Genomic DNA, 23401 nt, shown 5'->3' on the forward strand with positions numbered 1-23401 from the left:
AATCTAAAAGAATTTTCCTTTCTCCCGACAATTCCTTTTAAAAAAAAAACGAACATTATTCTTCCAAAATATTTGTTAACCCTTGTTTTTTTAACTAAAATTACATGAATTTAAATCCATTTAGCCATTCTAAATTAAGATTGTCCTTATGCATACATCCATTGACCCATTTACCGTTAACTGATTTGTAATTTTACAATGCTGAAGTGTATTAATATATGATGATATTAATACGTTTAACCAACTACTTTTAGTCATGCATTAATTGAAATAAGGGTCCAGTTGCAATCCCAACGACAATTTACATTCTCGTATACATAATTATTTTTACAAACACAGTTAAACCATGTAAACATAGTTGTACTGTAATTCTCTATTCTAATTGACAGCGTTAGTAGAATGTGTATATCGTACATTGTATGTGTTTAACACACAATTACCCCTATCTAAATTTCGCAGAGTGATCCGAATAATGAGAGTAATGAACTAAAAATATTGTAACAGTTAAATAAGTAGTTGAAATCCTAAACCGATTCCTACTGTAAGTTTTGTTTACGTGGGAGTCAGAACAAACAACAGTTGTAAGACCAATTTCATTAATTTTTCTTTCAATTTTCATGTTTAAATTTCTCTTAATAGGTTTGCGAAACTTAGATAAAAAGGTGCAACAGATATAATTCACATTTTATTTTAAATTCGGATGACCAACATTTTCGATTAAATACCACCATGTGACTGACTTTTCATATTTAATAAAGAATTTTCTGGTCTTTTAAAAAAGATAGTTAAGATCTATATATATATATATATTGATTTGTCAGTCAACAGTTATAGTGAGATTGATTTTGACATGAAACATATCAATCTCTTAACCTCTGGTCACAGACCATCATTTTTACTGTCATTTGACTGCTTCAGTTCTATATGTGTTTGTGTTAATCGAAATTTTGATATAATTTTGTTTCTCGTGATTTGATTTATCTTTGATATTAGTAGATATAACTTGCTTCATTTTCCAAAACGAGGATGTAAAACTGTTAAATCAGTTGTTCAAACAAACAAAAAAGTCTTTTTCGAGCAAAATGAAAATAAAGATCTGTAGTATTTGTGTCAAAGAGATAATTATTTATAAAGACCAAGGCCATTAGATGGCATAGACGGGCTATTTTAATACGAATTGACGACCGTTTATCGAAGATTTATTTCAGCAATTTAGAGTCAATATACTAGATCATAGATGACTTTTATAACTATAAATTTAATGTTACTCTGATTCATGAAATCGAAGTAACAACTACCAGAAGTCTACCAAAGAAGAAAACATCGTAAAGAATTCAAAACACTACAATCTTCCGCAAAAGTAAATGGTTGAATATATATATAGACAATAATAGTGTATTGAATATATTGACTTGAAATATCAACGATTATGGGTGAGGCTTATAAACAGGAATATGCGAGGCTCTGCCTAACTCATCTCACCCCATCCCCGTCTGTTGGTATGATTATTGCAAAAAAATAATGTTGTTTATCAAACTTGTGTTGTTCATTATATACGATGTTCGAATATATCTTTAACGAGGCACTGTTCGTGTTAATCAAAGATTTGTTAACCACTTGTCAAGTTTATTTTTATATTTAAACTCAACAACTAAATTTACAATTGGAAAGTTAAACTAGTACAATAATGTAACGTCTGCGCGCTACTTCCCAAAGGTAACAGTCCAGTAGAAGACATTTCATATTATCTCGGTACATAATTCGAAATGCAATTTAGAAATTGGATAATTGTTTTCAATACGCTTGGTGTGTTTGAGCTTTAGATTTTGCCATTTTCCTACGGCTTTTTGTTCTGATATTTCGCTTGAGTTTTTTTACTTTTTGAGGAGAAGCAGGATATACCAATTTGTAAGTATTTGTGTCGTCCGAGTCGTGGATCAAATCTTCAACATTCCAATATCGAGACATGCATGTTTTACGAGTTCTCCGATGTTGTTTGGTTTGCGCGTAATACATCAACTAATAATATAATAATGTTCTGTCCTTTGCAAATGAATAAGTACAGTATATAGCATGTATAGTGTTTACTAGACGACAATCTGTACCAAAACGTCAGACATATTTTTGTATTGTATTAAAAAATGATATCGTCATCTCCGATTATTAAACAGCAATAACCAATGGTAATCACAGAATTATGCTGTCAATATGATATGAATAAAATCAATTCGTGTCAACCTTGGGTTAAACATTGTTTCAATCTACTTCCATACCGACATTAATAACGGTTTTATCGTTCTTGTGAAATGCCTGTTTTTGGCGTTTAATGCAAAAATGTAATATACACATCGCTCAATGAGTTCAATTTGTTTCAAATCAGTGCATTATTACACCATTTTCTCTTATTTGTTATAAATTTTCGCGATATATATTTGTAATTTGCAGTAAAATGATTCCCACTCAGACTATTTTGTCAGTTCAATGCAAATTTAACATATATATAGCAATATAGTAATCTAATTACGTCATAAATCAACACGGCAGCATCTTAATCTGAAAGATGTTTGCTTTAGACATGGCAAAAATATAAAAGTGGGTCAGAAAAGTTAAGGTCTCATAAGTGAAAAATTATGAAACCTTTCACAACTTTCTTTGTGCCAGTTAAAATAATTCTTTTTAAAAAAGTAATAAATTTTGAAATGCAATGCTTGTGTTTTGTAAAACGCATTTGGTCTACAAAAATACACACCAATGACGCTGGAATCAAAACGTGTAACTGTTAAATCAAGTATGAGGTTGAAAACAAACATGGTTAGTCACTTCGTCACAGGTGGGCTCACTTCTGAAGGGGAAATACAATCAGGGTAATTTCCACCAGCATTGTCATCGACCAAGTGGTTTTCATGAAGACTCATAAAAAATACCAGGCTAAAGTTTAGTAAACTAATTAATTTGTTATGACGTCATGTATTATGTTGCCTCGTTGTTGTGGTTTATCATTTTTTGTATTTATGAATGTTGTTGGTTAGTAAAAATGCATGTTATTTAAAACTGCTATCTGAGGTCTAATTATTTCTAATCAACATAACAAGTAGTGTGGCCCTTGTAATGAGAGACTGCCTACTCTTCTAAGGAATGAGAGTTCACTCTCATTCGTGTAGCCCAAAACTAAGCTCGCATTGATTCCTACCCCTATTCTTTGATAGTGGTGCAACATTTTATCAACTGTTTCTTCCGTTGGAAAAGGTTGAAATCTAATAATTTTTAACAAGTAGTGTGGTCCTTGTAATGAGAGACTGCCTAATCTTCTAAAGAATGAGAGTCTCATTCGTGTAGCCCAAAAAAAGATCGCATCGGATCCTACTATTCTTTGATAGTGGTGCAATATTACAACAACTGTTTCTTCCGTCGAAAAGGGTTGAAATCATCCGGTTTCAATCGAACCAAAATCGAGATACAAAATGAGAGAAGACACAAAGAATAAAATTGAGAGAAGTGATGTACAATTAGTCACGTGTATCTCTTTGGAGGTCAATTTCAGATGATGAATTAAACATCTTTCTTAGACTAAAACAAGTATCATCAAATTTAAACTCCAACTTATTTTGTTTGAAAAAGAATCATATTGTAAAAAAAAATTAGACTGAGTTTTCTCGAGGTATATAAGTTACCATAGAAAAATGCGTCGGACTCATGAATCTATTACGTGATACACAGGTTGTCACGATCGAATCTTGAAGCCTGTGTTTCTGATTTGCATTACATTATGATCACATGAACTTGTGGCGTGTTAAAGCAAGTAATTGCAGCAATCATTCTCATCTTTAAAAACGTTAATCAATGAAATATTACAAGACACATAAAAAAACTTCCATTATAAATCGTTAAAAATAGTCCTTAACTCTGATATAATTATTGTTCATGGAAATAAAAATAACGGTTTGGGTACAACCAGTACTAAATAAACCTAATGTAAGCATTATCGAACCTATTTCAGGCAAGCTAAAAGTTGTTAACCTGCAAATATAAATAATGGCGTTTTTCATTCTAATGTATTGTACGTCAAAAGGTTCGTTGATTTTCTAATCTAGAGTTGACATTAGGTAACATCTCATGCACTTAGAAATCTTACGACCTATGCAACGAATTCTTTAAGTTTGAATCATTCTGTTCTTTATGGTTCTGCATTTCCTACATGTGATTTTTTAAATTATTTTAATAGCACATTTTGTATCTCTAATTGAATTTATAAGATTTGATTGGTTCCTGAATAATTAAAAAGAAGTACTTCTGATCTTCGAAACCGATAATGTGTGGCCTTCTACAACAACTGCAGACATTTATTTACTTCAAATAAACATTAAACAAGGAACATACTGTGATCCGCTGTCCTTTATCAGTCATTTGATGACCCCGTATAGTTTACTTATTCAGAACATATACCCCTAAACTTTGTGAAAAGTAAAATCACAAAAATACTGAACTCAGATGATTATCTTATCGGAAAGTCCATAAACACATGACAAAATCAAATGACAAAACACATCAAAAACGAATGGACAAGAACTGTCATATCCCAATTTGGTACAGGCATTTTCAAATGTAGAAAATGGTGGATTCATGTGCTCTTTATATTTAGATTGTTCATATCACTTTTATTTCTAATACTGATTGTTTCATCATGTTCATAACGATCTGCATAATGTGTTTAGAAATGTTAGAAAATAACCTGGACCTACATGTAGAAAAATATACTAAGATTCCATATGATTTGGTTAATCTTGTCGTACAGGAATTTATCTTTTGTAAATCGCTGCGGCGTCGTATTGCAATTATGGATATCATCATGTGATATCCTTCTCACTTCAGACTAAGCCCATAAGTTCCTCTGTTAAAGTTAGTTCACAGCAAAATATAGCAATATATATATATATATATATATATGCGTGGAGGTTAAAAGTACAATGTATGTTATTTACGCTATTATTATTCACAAACATCCCATCAGTCATAACTTTTTATACAACTTTTAAGCGCCCACGACGACGTCACAAAAGTCACCGAGGTCGTACATACTACATAACGTCGTTATCCCTCTTTAATCTCGACAAGATTATGAAAATCGTTGTAAGATAATTCTGCTAACACCGATATTACTGCTACTTTTCTTCAATTTATTTATGAACAGTTTGAACTTCTAGTAAACTTATTGTTCGGTTTTATAGTCTGTTTCAAGGTTGGATTTAAACTCAATTATAATTAAAAAGAAAAACACAAAATATTTGTTTGTGGGTTGGGTGCCATTTTTTCTCCATACCACGTTTATTCAAATTTGTAACAATATTGTTACTTATAAGTTAAAGAATGCCTGTCTCTTATTTGCTAATATTTCCTTATTTGCTTATTAATTTATATTCTAAGTTATTTGAATTCAACTTTGGTGTCCATTTTTCTTAAGAACCATAGAACATGAGCATATTTCGTGGGAGGTTTTAGGCCATGTTTTAATCAAATTACTTAGTGCTATACGTGGGAACTTTTAATTTTCTTTTTAATCCGCAGACTTGTATTCTTTGCAGTTGTCACTCCTAATTAGACAAATGATAACACAAAGAATCTAATTCTATCAATATTTAATTAAAATGATTGTTTAGCTGTCTTTCAATGTGTGTAGTCGCATTTTGAGACAATAAACTAGCGACAAATAAATCCAGGATTCGTGATATTATTGAAAGAAAAACAGAAAATGGATGTCTGAGATTGATTATTTCGAAATTAGAAGGGGTATACATCATAAATATAACCATGCTTAAGCTTGTACATGAATGTTATACAATCAATGAGAACTTAGAGCTTTTATGAACTTAACACAATCACCGAATGTATGCATATGACATGTAAATGTTAACATTCTTACTTCCAACAAGGCATGATCAAAGTAACATAATACATTTGATAAAATTCATGGTTAAATAACGGTTCATGTCACTTATACAATATTATTGCATTACCAAACAGGGTTGTATTTTTCTCTCTTTCAAAAATACATAGTACGGGAAACAATAATTTGAATATCAACCACATAATAGTGTCTGGAAAATAAGGATGCCTTTTTTATCGAAATATAAAATTATTTACAACAATATCGTGCGGCAGCTGTCAGTTGTATAATGCGGGATGTACAAATCCAATTAAGAAGGAAAATCTGAATTTCTTTCATCTAAACCTATAATATCAACTCAGATTTGTCATTTTTAGTGATACAATAACTTCTAAAATTAATTGGATATGCTATTCCTTAGACTCTGCTATGCATATAAAGTGTTCTTTACACTTGTTGTATATTCTGAATTTGAATTAATGTGGATGTATATGTTCATCTAACAGGTCAAGACCCTAGTCAGCTGTTGTTTTATTATTCTTGTGTTGATGGCAGCTGTTTGGTAATTCTGCTATATCTATTCACATCATTTCAAGATGTAGGTGGATTTAGCGATTAGTGAGTTCCAAGACGATTATCAATTGTTGGAGACCGTATTTGTTGTATCGCTGTAAGAGTCCCTAACATATACTTTTATGTATAATGGCAGTCAGTCGGGTTTAAGAACACCAGTTGTTCGAACTACTAGTCTAATTCGTATTGTAAAAATATATTTTTTTCACTTTTTTGGTCTTTTGGAAAAGGTTGTTTATGTTTACGAGACCACAATTATTTCGTAGTGCATTTCTTTTAGAAGATAAAGGAAAATTTAAAAAATCCCACCTGCGCTTTCGCAATGAAATTTTTACAGTGTGTTGTACAACTTTTGTGACAAATTATATCAAGATTATAGAACACTTCATCGACTCCAACTCAAAATATGGACAATTTTATGTTTGGGGGGTCTTGAAATCTTTTGACAGCTTCCGAAGTGCTAATTTTCAACCTTTTTCAGCTGGACCAAATCACTACTTTCCTTTAAAATTCTGAACCAAAATTTTTCACCCCGTTCTTGCAATTTGAGGCATTAAACATGGAGAAATACATTTGGAAGGGGTATAAAAATTAATGGCAAGTAACCAACTGTCAACACTAGGGGCTATATTTGTGAACAACGAAAATCAGATTGTTGAACAACGAAAATCAGATTGTGGTCTCGGACCATATGCAGAGTTTCAATCTTAATGAAATTGTACTAAAAGCAGTTCTTTTTTATATGTGCATAAGAATCTTCTCTTTAATTCTTTTGTTAATTACTTCTGTGAAGTAGGCTCAGAACTTTGTGATATTAAATTGTTTTATCTGACATTTGGAATTGGGAACATATGATATCCACAAACAATCATGTCTCAATTCTGGTTTAGATATGTTTTCCTTAAAAGGCATTGACTGGTAACCAAAATTGTGTACGTACAGATGCATAAAAATCCGGGTGGTGTCAATCATATTTGACTATGAGTTCTACAACATCCAAAATTGGTCCAAAATTATAAATCTTTTAAACAATTAAGTAGTAAATGGATAAAAAATTACGATCCGACTGAAAAACATATAAGTTCAAAGAATACAATAAAGGCAACAGATTTTAGAGGGACATTCAAACTCTTAAATCGGAAATAAACTGACAACACCATTATTGAAAAAATAACACTATTAGACAAATAATAGTACACAAGACACAACATAGAAAATTCAAGATTAAGATACACGAACCCCAACAAAAACCGAATGATATCAAGTGCACAGGAGAGGAAAGCCGATCCTGGTCCACATATGGCTTCCGTGGACCTTCCTAGATAACGGCGAATACATGGGATTAATACAATGACCGAAAAACAATATGTTGCTTATGAAACAAATGTAAATCGTACTTTTAGACGACCAGCCACAACCATGGTAAGATTATTTATCAAATGCATATTGAATTAACAATTAATAGCCACCATACAACACGTACAAAATTATTGCATTTTCAAACAGGGTTGTATTATGTTTTCTCCGTCAAGCATACATGTAACGGGACTCGGAAGGGTTAGCAGATTATGCTCCACATGTGGCTGTATGTAACTTGTAATTAATACAATGACCAAAACAAGACCTTACATATGAAACAAATGTTAATCATACTATACAACATATTATTCATTTTCATTTTTTTTTCCTCTCGCAAAAAAATACATTACACGGGAAACGATAATTAAGATACCAAACATATTATAGTATCTTAAAAAATCGATGCCAATTTTTTTATCGATTTTTTTTTATTTTGCATTATTGTTTATTTCAATTTCTGCTTCAAGTGGATGTGTATGTTCACGTTGCAGGGCAAGACCCTAGTCAATTGTTGTCTTATTAATTTGCAGTTAATCACGTATATTTAATAGCTCTGTTATATTCACCGCAGCGTTTCCAGATAAAGATCGATTTAGCGCTTGTATAGTTCAAAGACCATTGTCCTTTGTTAAGGACAAAAATTTGAACCTAAAATGCTTGGTTGCTAATCCGATTCAAGAGTAATCAGAATATCGTTTCGTTTATAAAAAAAAACCAATAATATTTATAATAATTGCTGTGAAATTCGAATTCGTAAACTCAAACGAATCTAATATATTATCAAATAACCACAAATTCTCACATGGGAAAAGCCACGTGTAGAGACAAGATGACATTTTATCATTTGTATATGCATAATGAAGTCAATGTTTTTGTGTAAATATACCGAACATTCTAATGTTCAACAAATCTGAAAATAAATAATATAAAATTATTATATTATTTATTTTGAGAAAAAGTGCTACTGGTTTTTTTTAACTTGAATGTCTTTAAGGTTCATCATAACCTTTTGGCTAAAATGACCTATACACCTGCAACAGTTTTAAGGGATGGCAGGAACTAGATATATAAATTTTAAATGCATTTTATGTTTCAGAAAATTATAAACTTTTCTAGATTTTGCTATCCATTTTTTTTCGTTCCTGCAGAATGTGCAAAAATTAAGTAGTGAAAACGATTGAGAAGCTCCCCTCATATAATCAATGTTGTGAGTAGTATTGATTTAAATGGACAATAGACGGACAATATACACCTGTAAACAATAGGTGATTTAACAGGTTTAAACTGTGTAACTGAGTGGACCGTATCAAATGAAACTCGGGTGTTTGTTTATTTTTCTATCTTCTGCAGACTGGAAAAAAATGCACATCAAAATGCAGGTAAGTTTTTAATTTTCTGAAACGTAGACTTCATATAACTAATATATATCTAGTTCCTGCCATGCCTTAAAACTTTCCTGGATGTACCAGTTTGTCTGTACTCATAGTAAATTTTTAGGTGTAAACACGGCCATATTTTTCAATTCCTTATGATGAACCTTAAACAACATGAATTCAATCGTGCATGAAACTTTAAAACACATTTAAACCGACCTTACTATAAATAACTAATATAAACACGTGTTAACGATAAACAAAAACTACACTTTTACATATTCGACTTATGTATAACTTTGATAAATACATTTAAATTTTAATTCGTAAACTCAAACGAATATAAAATATTTATCAAATAACCACAAATTATCACATGGGAGACACCACTTGCAGAGACAATGCACATTTTCGACACACAAAAAACGGGAAAACATAAGGAAAAGCCTATTTTTTTTTAAACAGACAACTCTGTTTTAAGGATCTATTTAACGTACAATTTTTTGCTCTGTCCGATTTCCGCCATCCATTTTCTAAAAATTCTATCAGAAATTCCAGTGTTAGCGGCTTGTAGTTTAAACTTAGATTTGTCAAGTCCTAAAATATGTGATTTGTGTAGTAATAGTTTTCTGGTTATTGTATATTAGATATGTTTAGAATCTTTGCGAAGCTTATGAGTATTCGCTTACTTAAAGAATGTTATTTGCCGATAAATGAATTTATCATCTTCAAGATTTATGTCAGAATCTTTAATATAACTAACTTAACAAGAAACTTGACATGTTATAAATATATAACATTTTGCTTATAACACAACTTCCTTGCCTGTGTTTTTCTGTCTTGCTGTTTTCTATAAAAATAGACATATGTGTAGAATCAAATTGGATATCATATGCCCTAATATTAACTATATCGGAAAATCTCAGAAAATCGGCATAACCTTTCAAACATATAGTCACTATTCGTTTATCCAACAAATATCAGTAGAACCAAATTTATTAACTAAATGAGTAAGTATTTCTGTGGAAATGGGTACCTTTTTAGAACAAGGGCGAGCTTCTCAGCACCGTCGGCTACATTTCTAACTAGGTCAAATGCACACGGATGTTTATATTCAGCTATAGTATGTGTCCAAGCAATAGAATATATCACTAGTACTTCTTCTATTGAAGGCGACGAACACTAATTTTGCATCAAATAAATTAGATACAAACTAACATGGTAATCAGAGGCAGGTATGCTGTTTACAAATTCATACTGTTTACATCATTTATACCAACTCCGGAAAGCATAATTGTACTTCTTGACGTTTATTTTTAGCTTTATATTTCAAAACAATAAATGGTTCTTTGAATATTAATTCCTTTAAACTCTTATACTTTTCTTTATGAAATTCCGTCCACCTTTCAAATTGAATATGGAAGAAATCATCTATAGCTTTGATTTCCGTTCATTGTCTTTTTGTTTCTTAGGCAATCCAATATCCCTGACTGTTAAATCAGAAGCAGACATTTGTCGACTTGGGTCCGACGTGCTTTTAATACTGGTAGGGACGAAAATTACGGTTAGTAGAATTCGAAGTAGATGGACGATCTTCAGGTGCTGTCCTAGTTGAAGGATTTCCATCATTCCTACGTATAACGCGTTCTTGTTTCTTCTGCTTTTTACCACGGATAGCTTGAGATTCCGCCGACCTAATCTTCATTTCGTCCTCCGAGTCTCATGCAAGATCATCAGACATATATTCCTGCACGGTATCCCACCCTGATGGCGTCTTATCTTAATGCATATGTTTCTCTTGTCAATCTTAACTTTAATGTCAAAAAAAATGTCACGGACTTTGGGATTGTCCTTGCACTCTGCTGTGCTTTTTATTCTGGATACCTCGTAGTCAATATCCGAGTTTAATTCATGTTGAACCTAGTAACTATTAAACTTAAACTTGTACAAATGTTCTGATCTGAATTGTTTCAAAACTCTTTCGGATTTTTTTTTGTTAGTCGAGTCCTCTTTGATTTCACTCTTCAGGCAAGTTTTCTGTCAAAGTACTGCTTGAAATTCTTAAAGGTGATATCTGCAATCTTCGTTACAGAATATCGATCTATTTCATTAATGTCAGAATGTCTTCACGTTGGACTATCATCTCTATTGGAACTTGCAATACCAAACACATGTGTAATTTGAAGAGGGTATAATATGTGCTATTAGTCACTTCAACTACAATCATTATGGCTTTCACTACCTGAATTCACATGAACATGAAACTTTATACCCCATTCAAACCGACCTTATTCTAAATAACAATTGTTAATCATCACAAAAAACTACACTCTTGCATGTTCAACTTTTGGACATTTACCGAAATAGACTATTTACCGGATTTGTTATAACATAAGCAACAGGTCGGGTGCCACATGTGGAGCAAGATCTGCTTATCATTTTAGAGCACCTGAGATCATTCCGAGTTTTTGGTGTGGTTCGTGTTTCTTTTTCTTTAGGTTTTTTTATTGTGTCATGTTTTTATTGTGTACTATTATTTGTCTGTTTGTCTTTTTCATTTTTAGCCAGCGTTGTCAGTTTATTTTAGATTTATGAGTTTGACTGTCACTCTGGTATATTTCGTCCCTCTTTTGTACAATTTTGATAAATACATTTGTATTTTGAAGAAAGATTGGATTTTTGATAATAGTTTCACCTTTGTATAGTTGTTTTCACCCGTTCTGCAAAATAAGTAATGTGGATTAGATAATAGATATAAGCTTTTTAAAGGTATGTTTACTAAGCTTGGAGCAATATTTGTAGACAAATGGAAATAATATGTTATGAAGAGTTTGAATTTTACGCGCTCTTCTTAACTCATCTTTATCAGGGACACTCAAAATAAGGAGGTACAAAACAAAATCAGGTGAGAAGCTATATCGTATAATAATAATATAAGGACCTACCATATAATATCCAAATGTATAATTCAAGATAAAAATAAATCAGCAAAGATATACTCTTTTTTTCTATCGTTTGTCAACTTCAGATTTCATACTCGATAAATCCCTTTCCAAATCTACTCCCCTTTAAAAAATCGGGAAACCTTTTATTACGTATCTTACGAATGTTAAGTGACACTTTCAATTAAATCTGATAGAAATCAAGCTATTCACTCTGAAATGTTTTCTATGTAGTGTTTTGCGAACTATTGTTTGTGCGTTACTTTTTCTCCTGTAGTCATGGCATTCTCTTTTTGTTCATCGAATTGTGAGTTTGAATATTCCATTCAGGCAAGGGCACATTTACTGACATATATAATCGATTAATAATCGATTACTTGAGTAATTTATGTGCAACCAATTAATAATCGATTACTTAGACGTTTTTATGTAATCGATTGCAATCGATTACTTCGTCCAAAGTAATGACACTACTTTTTGATTACTGTCAATTACATGCTTCAACATTTGTATAGCTGAAAATTTACAAAATCAGTATTTGAATCCAAATTATTAGTTGGCAGTTGTTTTCTAGAAGGAAGCTGTTACTGAGGATCAGAAATTAAAAGAAACTTAAAGTTTTACTTTCAACATGAATAAGAGATGACATCTATATTATAACATTAACGTTGTAAGAAATCAACTGTTAATTTATTATATGCTTTAAGGAATTTTATAGAAATAAGCTTACTACCTTTCTATTTAAGTGTAGTACAGAACCTAACATTACTTATTTTAAATCTATTTTCTTATTTTAAATTTATTTTTTACATTAATATAACAGGTCATGAATTATTAACAAACAAATGAATCCATTTGTTTTAAAAAATAATGTTGGTTGACCATAATGCAGCTTGAGACAAAAAATAAAAATTAGGCAGTTGATATAAAACTCTTTAAGTCATATCAATACATTCTATTTCATCTGTACTACAAAGTGATGAATATTGAAAACATACATATTTTCATTTAAAAGAGGTTATATTTCATTAAACCATTTTACTAAAGTAATCGAAATGTAATCGAAAAATAATCAGATTACGAAAATAAATCAAATTACGATTACACCATCCCTGAGGTATATGTCAGAGCTGATTTCATGCAGGAACTTCTTAGGGGGAAAGGTAAGAATTTATCAATAGCCTTGCACTCTACTGTCCGTTATATAGATGATGTTCTTTCACTAGATAATTCAAAATGTGGTGACTATGTGGAACGCATCTATCCCATCGAACTAGAGATAAAGGAAACTACAAATACAGTAAAGTCGGCCTCATATCTTGACTTACATCTAGAAATTGACAATGAGAGTCGGTTGAAAACAAAACTTTACGACAAAAGAGATACTTTCAGCTTTCCAATTGTGAACTTTTCATTTCTTAGTAGCAACATTCCAGCAGTACCTGCATACGGGGTATACATCTCCCAATTGAAACGATATTCCCGTTCTTGCATTTTATATCATGATTTTCTTTAAAGAAGGTTGCTGCTGACAAGGAACTATTAAACCAAGAGTTCCTAATGGTGAAGTTGAAAGCATCCCTTCTTAAAGTTTATGGACGCCATAGCAAGTTGGTTGACCATTATGGAATAACTGTTTCACAAATAATTTCGGATATGTTCCTTACGTCGTAACTACAATTCCCTTTCCTTTCATGAATGTGACCTACTGAATTAGACAATTTACCGGATTTGTTATCACATAAGCACCACGACGGGTGCCACATGGGGAGTAGGATATGTTTACCCGTCCAGAGCACCTGAGAACACCCCTAGTTTTTGGTGGAGTTCGTATTGTTTATTCTTTAGTTTTCTATGTTGTGTCATGTGTACTATTGTTTGACTGCTTGTTTTTTTTCATTTCTAGCCTGGCGTTGTCAGTTTATTTTAGATTTACGACTGTCCCTTTTGTATCGTTCATCCCTCTTTCTCTGTCTTCAGAAAATTGATGATATATTTAATTATGATATTCACTTTAAAAAGTTAATTTTTGGGAGGTTGATACGAGGAAGATGATTAACAAAAGAGTTCGCTTTTTTAATAGGATGTCATTGTGTATTACTTTGATTCCAAAATTTAATAGACAATCCAAACAAAACAAACAGTTTATCAAATTAAATAACACATAACTGAGAGTGTGAAAGAGCAGATTGTTATTCCTCGAAAAGACATTTTGAACCTTGGCTTCGCCCCAGTTAAAAAATATTTTATAGGGGTAACATTTGTGTGTTATTTGTATACTATCAATATATTTGACTGGGTTCTTTATCTTAATAAATATATGCAAAGTAATATATTCGAACGAATTTTTCTTTGTATGCTTCTACGAATGTTTGAAAAAAATGGAAGGTAGCTGAAGCCGTGTATTGTCTTCATTCAGTCATTTAATAGTGGGAGTCAAAATGTCCATATTTTGATTAATTTACAGGTAAAGAAATATTGTAGGTGTTTTTGTAAAAAGATATTTTCGTAAATATGAAAGCCTTTTTTATTATTTAAATTCATGGAACAAAAGCGTAGTAGTCAACAAATTCTTGATTTCAATCAACCATTCTTTTTAAGTTGTCAAGAAAATACTGACGAATATGATTGCTAAATTTATTCAAGGTTAAAATTTCACATTTACCATTTGCAATTCAAAAAGTTATTATCATTCTCACCAGGTAACTTCTGCATTTGTTCCTCCTAAGTAATAAGAGTATTGCGCTTCGATTGTTACATGTGCACGCATTTACTTCTAGTCAACCTTGATCTTTCTTTTAACAATATAAAAAAAAAAATATTGTAGACCGGCGTTGTGTGCAACAATTAATGAGTAAGATTATTCACAAGAAAGTCGTAAACAATTTAAACTTACTTCGAAGTATGACGCGTCTTTTGATTATCGACAGCTTCACGTGAAAGATATTTTTAAAACAATACCCATGAAGGCAGGAACGTTGATATGAGTTCATCAGCAATCAAGGGAATCAACGTTATTACTTTCATATCAATCTTCATAGTAGTTTGTTCATTTGACTTAAAGTGGACGTTAACATAATTTATAAAATGTACAAAAATAAGTTCCGTTAAACAATGGTGGTGAATTAATCCTAGGCATTAAGTGTTGAATCTTTTTCTACAGTCACCGCTTTAAATTGAAGCAAATGTTGTTGGTTTATATATGTATCCCATCATTTTTATTCTTTCTTTAAACCTAAATCTATTCATAGTTATATTGAATTGTAACTTTTACCAATTTCGTTAACATTGAATTGATCAAAAAACCACATTATAGTTTTTTTTACAATTTTGTTATTGAAATTTATATTCATACAAGGTTGATGTTATGTGATGTCGTTACTCTTTTGGCGTATATGCTGGTTATATTTCTAAATTTTTTTTATCTAATGTAAATGACATGTTTGTACATCGATGGCTCTTAATTTGTTTAGTTTGAGCGTATTTGGTGAAATTTTATGGAGAAACACCGTTACTGATGGACTCGATTATAAAATGCTATTTCATGTTTTGAGGGTCAACACAGAGTCGTAAATAATAGGTAGTGAAAATATAACTTAATCCCTGAATATACCGGAATCAGTCTAGAATGAAACTACAATTATAATAGCTCATCAACGCAAAATTCTACAAAAGAACAATAAGAGGCATTGAGATATAAAGAAAGACATTCACTAATGATGTATATGTCTTGAAAGTGACACATGAACATGAACGCGACAAAACAAGTGTGATGAGATCCAATTTCCCAATTTAACCTTGATCTGTTTAATATCAAAATATAAGTCAGAGCATGCGCCTAAAAAAATTAAATGAGAAAAAATAAAGGAACGATAAGATATACAATGGTATATTTTAATTAAATGAATCATACATGTTATATACGACTATTATCCAAGTTAATTTGTTTTAGTAGCAGTCCAATGTTTCTGTTATTCCGTTGTTTTCCTTTATTTCCCTCGACTTTGGTTTTTGTGACTAGAATTTATTTTTGCTTAATAGCGATATACTACTATAGCCTTTATGTAAGTTTATCATATGTTTGCAACGTATCCCAAAATATAATCAAACATAATCACACCGTTTTTGTTGAATAATGCAATACGTAGCCGATTCTTTCTGTGCCTGTTTCAGATATTTCCATGAGAAACAATATCATAATAAAAAAAACAGATCGGAATTGTCATTCTTCAGTAACCTGTATTTACGTTTAAAGATTATTTTTTTTTATTATTTAAGCTTCCTTTCTTTTAAAATGTTCATGCAAATTGATATCTGTTAAAAGTACATTTGACACCTTTAAAATTAACATACATGCAAGTAATACAGGTCGATATCCTTAGAATAATTCAGCCGTACAACCACTTGTAATTTCAATTACATCGTTCTTTGAAATTACATGTTTGTCAATTTCTCTGCATCTAATTTGACAAAAAATAAACTGTATTTGAAGAAGAAAATTGAATAGAATGGATAAAACTGTACATTTTTTAAGTAAACATCTAATTACAGATGTTGTAAATTTATTTTTTAAGCTAAATCAATTATAAATGGCTATACTTCTATCACAATTGATCCTCTGCTACATCTATGTGCAAAGCATTTTGTTTTACTTGCTTTTCATGTTAGACCCAAAAAAAGCAAAAGAACAGAATCAGCACGAAATATCCACATTTTCTATTGTCTTTGAAGTTCAGAAAAACTTATTTCAATCATTGAACAATTAAAAACATAAAATGGGTTATTTGTTGATAAGATGATTGTTATTAATCAGGTAAAACATTTCAAATGTATGCATGGTTACTCGAATAGTTACAGCGCCGCTTACGGTGATTGTCCTCCAGAGGTTAATGTGGCGAATGAAGGGAGTGAAATATGACGACTGGATTATTCAGGTTAATTTATGCATAGAAACTTTTGAATAACACTTGCTGTTACACCTTTTATAGTTCTGAATTAATATTTATGATATTTAAAGGGGTGCAGTTTGTGCCTTTAAAAATACCATTCTGCCAATAAACTTGTGAAAACGTACATAGATACTGAAAAGATTAACTTAAACGGATCTTGGTGCGGAATTTTCTAGCTGCGTTGAAGATCAATTGGTGGTTTTTGACTGTTATCTGCTCTTTGGTAAAGTTTTTGGTTCTTTGATACATTCCCAATAAAATTGAGAATGGAAATGGAGAATGTGTCAAAGAGACAACAACCCGATCAAATAAAAAAACACCAACAGCAGAAGGTCACCAACAGGTCTTCAATGTAGCGAGAAATTCCCGCACCCGGAGGCGTCCTTCAGCTGGCCCCTAAACAAATATATACTAGTTCAGTGATAATGAACGCCATACAAATTTCCAAATTGTACACAAGAAATTAAAATTTAAATAATACAAGACTAACAAAGGCCAGAGGCTCCTGTCTTGGGACAGGCGCAAAAATGCGGCGGGGTTAAACATGTTTGTGAGATCTCAACCCTCCCCCTATACCTCTAACCAATGTAGAAAAGTAAAAGCATAACAATACGCACATTAAAATTCAGTTCAAGAGAAGTCCGAATCTGATGTCAGAAGATGTAACCAAAGAAAATAAACAAAATGACAATAATACATAAATAACAACAGACTACTAGCAGTTAACTGACATGCCAGCTCCAGACTTCAATTAAACTGACTGAAAGATTATGATTTCATCATATGAACATCAGGCACAATCCTTCCCGTAAGGGGTTTAGTATCATACCATCATAACATATATGAGAAGAACATAACCCGTGTCATGCCAACGACTGTTTTTAGAATAAATGTGTTTAGTTCCGACGCAAAGACCTTATCAGTGACTCAATATTAACGCCAAAATATGCAATCTTTAATGACTTGACAACAGTATCGTAATTATATCCCTTCTTGATAAGTCTATTCAAAGGTTTTGTAAGTTTATGAGGTGAATACTGACACCTTTGTGCTTTATAAAGAATATTTCCATAAAAAATTGGATGTGAAATACCTGAACGTATAAGAAGTCTGCATGTTGAGCTATATTTACGAATGATGTCTTTATACCGATGATAAAATTTAGTAAATGTTTTGACTAGTTTGTGATATCGAAAACCCTGGTGTAATAATTTTTCAGTAATACATAAATTTCTCGCGTTAAAATCTAAAACATTGTTACATACACGAGCGAATCGTACAAGTTGAGATATATAAACACCGTAAGATGGTGACAAGAGAACGTCACCATCTTAAAACGGATAATTAACGATAGGAAATGAAAAATCATCCCTTTTATCATAAATTTTAGTATTCAGCTTTCCGTTAGTGATATAGATATCAAGATCGAGGAAAGGGCAGTGGTCATTGTTAGTATTAGCTTTATTTAAAGTAAGTTCACCAGGATAAATTTCATTAATATACATACTGAAGTCGTCATTATTTAGAGCCAAAATATCATCCAAATATCTAAAAGTATTATTAAATTTGTTTATCAGATGTTGTTTTGATGGGTCTTTGCTTATTTTTGTCATAAATTGTAACTCATAACAATACAAAAAGAGGTCCGCAATAAGTGGTGCACAGTTCGTCCCCATTGAAATTCCGATAATCTGACGATATACGGAATCCCCAAAGCGAACAAAATTGTTATCTAGTAAAAATTCAAGGGCATATATAGTATCAAAACATGTCCAATTAACATAGTTTTTTTGTTTATTGCTACTAAAAAATGACCTAGAAGAGTTTGAACATATATATTCACATTCTGATTTTTTGAACGCCCATTTAATTAGGTGTGTGAATTTTTTCTTAATGAGAATGTGAGGCAATTTGGTATACAGGGTAGAAAAATCAAAACTTTGAACAGATTCAAAATCACCAATAAAAGCATGCAATTTATCAAGTACTTCCAACGAGTTCTTGACACTCCAAAAGTAATTTATTCCACTTTTTTCGAAGGCCTTATTTGAACAATTTATTATAAGGTTTTTAATTGTACCAAGTGTGCTGGTAAGAATAATAGACAATTTAGTAGTTGAACAATGGCTTGAAGACGAAATAAATCTATATTTGTAAGGGGTTTTGTGTAGCTTCGGAAGCCAATACATAGTTGGGACTTTCATTGTATTTGGCTCTGCTTGTAAAGCGGCGGCTAAAAATTTATGTTTTTGTTACAGATTTCGTTTTCTGAAAATGGAGTCAGTTGGAATGTTGGTGAATTGGTGATTTCCTTTTTCAGAACCTCAATGTAAAATTTACGTCAAACAATAATAATATTATTAGCAGCTTTATCGGCCGGGACAAAAACAAATTCCTTGGCTAGTTCTTTTAGTTTATGTTTGATACGAGAAATATGTTTATTGTGGTTATTGTTAATAGTAAAATGTTCTTTAAAATGTTGAATACGTATATCAACTATCTTCATTACTGAATTAAAAAAAGAGTCCAAAGATTTTTTTGTCAGCTTTTTCCCGTTTTATCCATTTCATACAGTAAGTATGGAGTGAGTCGTGGATGATATTACGACACTCATTCCAATTAATAATTGACGGGGGACGATATTTAGGTCCTTTACTGAGAAATGATTTTAACTCTCGGTCTTGAACGATGTTAAGATCTCCTGTTATAACATGGGAAATGGGTCCATAAATATATTCGGAATTACTGCAATTACATGAAGTAGGTGTATATTCACTGATATTAACATCTTTACACAATTGACTATAATTAAACACAAATTTCCGGGTAGATTTCTTGTAAATATAACAAATAAGAGGTAGCTCAGTATTGTCAAAATATCCAGGAATTTGTTCTTTAACAGAATGGTCGTTAAATATACCGGCAATATTTACAAAATCAAACCCTTTATTGACATACTTAATTTTAATAAAATGTTTTTTATGATCTTCAGGGCGATCAATTTTGGGAAATAATTTAGAATGGCAATATGCCATAATAATTTGAACAATTTCATACTTAGGACTGCTATATGAAATTGTGTTGCAATCCTCCAAAATTTTATGTAACTTATTAACCGGTAACGAACAGAGTTTTGTTAACCGATAATGTCTGCAGTTGTTTTTTGAAATAGAAATTAGGTCCGAAATATTGGTATGATTGGCCCGAAATTTTCTTTGATTGCGATTTGTTCTACAACCGCGAGAACGGTTTTTACGAACAGTTTTAGAAACAATATCCAAAATGTTAACGGAATTGGTTATAGATGTATGACCAATTCCCATGATATTATCATTTAGACCGAGAGGGTAAACTGTCTGTAATTTTTTAATCCAATTTAATTCAATTATTTTCCGTGATCGTACAAACTTTGAATGCGATTCACCAGGCTGCTTATTTACTACTTCTAAAGGTTGAACTGCTAAATATTTAAAAGGATGGTTGTGCTTCTTATGGTGTTGGTAAATGATACTTTTGAATTTATTAGGTCTTTTAAAACGATACAGATGTTCTTGAGTGCGTTTTGATAAATATCTTACAGTTTCTCCTACGTACTGAACACCACATCCCGGTTTGTTTCATGTGAGTAAATAAATAATACTGTTTGTTTTTCAAGTAATATCAGTTTCAAAATTTAAAGAAAATGTGCGACCATTAAACTTGGACCTTACCGTATTGTTGTGTGAAAGACGGGGACATGTAAGTATTTTTTTGGCATGACACTTATCGATAGAAGGGTAACCACGATTTTTATTGTTAAAAATGTTAGCGATGGTAGTATTTTTAGAAAACCGATTTTGAAGATTGAGACGTGTAGATACCCTTTGAACAAGTTTAGTATTTAGTATTTTTCCATTTCTAAGCTTCATAATTGTTTTGTTAGTGAATTACATAATAAAGGAGCAAAGATTGGCCTCCAGAATATGAACCAGCATACAATAATGAAGTTATGTAAAAGTGATAAATTTGTTCGGCTGAAAATGTCAAACGCTATCAGTATTAATTACCCGAAAAAGATAGTGTATATCAGGGTAGGACTGATGTCTGACCAAATAGTAGAATGGGGCTGAATATTGAAATACTACTTTTTGATAAACATTCCTAAAATAATGAACTAGAGCAGTTCTCGCTCGGACACACACTCCATAATCTAGTATATTATAAGAGCATACACCTGAAGCACGGGGAGGCACTCTACTGCCTCCACACGGCACTAAAGACAAACTCTGTAAAAAATAAAATTGAGAATGGAAATGGGGAATGTGTCAAAGAGACAACAACCCGATCAAATAAAAAAACACCAACAGCAGAAGGTCACCAACAGGTCTTCAATGTAGCGAGAAATTCCCGCACCCGGAGGCGTCCTTCAGCTGGCCCCTAAACAAATATATACTAGTTCAGTGATAATGAACGCCATACTAATTTCCAAATTGTACACAAGAAACTAAAATTTAAATAATACAAGACTAACAAAGGCCAGAGGCTCCTGACTTGGGACAGGCGCAAAATCCATTCTCCATTTTATTTCACTATATTTTCACAGTTTCAGTGAGTATGTCTTGCATATTAATTTGTTCATAACAATTAAATATTGGATTGTAGCAATAACTATATCGCTTGACTGGCACTTTGGTTAAATTTGAGCTTTTTGTGTAATACGATTTTTTCAACTGTATTTTATAGATTTGAAAAGTTATGCCTGTTTACGAAATGAAAATTTTTTTTTTCTTTTTAAAGATTGCAAAACTAAAAGAACCGTCAATGGCAGTTATTTTTTTAATGACTTTTTAAAATGCATCATTTTACTAAATACTTCAATTATTACATCTGTGCTTTATGTGGATATAAGAAGATGTGGTATGATTAACAATGAGACAATGTTTTATCCAAGTCATATTTTATAAAAGGAAACAATTATAGGTCAAAGTACGGTCTACACCGGGGAGCTTTGGCTCACACTGAACAGCAAGCTATATGATTTTTTTAATGATCGGTTCATGTTGTGTAAAGAGAAACATTACAATGTCTCGCGTCGTAGATCACAAAATGGAATCCGTTATTAGGCAAATTATGAAGTTTTTATCTAGATAAAGAAGCCAATACATCGATAATAGAGACCTTCAAACGCCGTGAGAACGTCTTACTGACCTGATATATGGTTATTTGGTCAGGTTGTTGTCTCTTTGACACATTCCCCATTTCAATTCGCAAGTTTTATGGTATGAATGTTGACAACGTGACTTTTTGTGGAGCGTATGTACTACATGAATAATTAATAATTACATAATTCATGTAACGATAGTTTTAACGTTGTACCAAGACCTCGGTTTATGAGTAGTAGGTTAAATAATGTATCAGTAGACTATCAACACGAATGTTGTGAATTCGAATTATGCACGTCGAATGAGCGTTTGAATACAATCTTATAATTGAAGAGGATTGTCAGTTGTCTTGCCAACGTTCGGGGATTGATCATTCTATGTGTTTACAACGACTTCCTCCGCTTGACCGCAACAATATATCAAATAGAGAATATATTTCAACACTAGTCATGTGATAATGTTTGTCTTAATCCGTTAAACCATGGTTCTATTCAAAGATTAGCAACAGCTTAAAAATACATTGGTCTGGAAAGCGTGTTATTGTATATGTGATTTATCTAAATTGTAAAAATCATTTCTGTCGAAAGTTTTAAGAAGTTAAGATACTAACTTTGAGAGATGTAGGTGAAAACTGAAAGTGCAACCATTTGTAGATTGATGTGTAGGCATCACATACAATTTCGTGTATACAATTGTAAGTTGTGTACACTAAATAAATAACTTAGTTACTGAGGATTTGTGATCATCAGTATCATATACACTCACCCATCTAACAACGTATAAGAAAATGTTTAAATATAACACAAAAGTCTGTTATTCTGTGTCAAAATCAGTTACATGTTTCACTATGAAATGTAACCCTACTATGTATATAAAACATAGCATGTCAAAATTCATGTCATTGAGTAGATAAAATGAAACACATCGTATATTTCTGATCATGACAATTACGTGTGATCGTTCCAAATATTCATGTCTAAAATTACTAGCTATCAATCATTAATTTCCATATCTCATTACAAAAAAAAATATTTAAAAGGGAGTAAATGGTAGAAATATAGATTTTATTAAATGCCAAGTGTGTCTATAAGTGTGCGTGTTCTCTAAAAATTACGATGGCCGAAGTAAGCCGACAAAAATACTATTTAAACTTTATATAGTACTGTACAGAAAGTTTGTACAT

Source organism: Mytilus trossulus, chromosome 12, assembly GCF_036588685.1.
Source record: "Mytilus trossulus isolate FHL-02 chromosome 12, PNRI_Mtr1.1.1.hap1, whole genome shotgun sequence".
NCBI classification, from domain to species: domain Eukaryota; kingdom Metazoa; phylum Mollusca; class Bivalvia; order Mytilida; family Mytilidae; genus Mytilus; species Mytilus trossulus.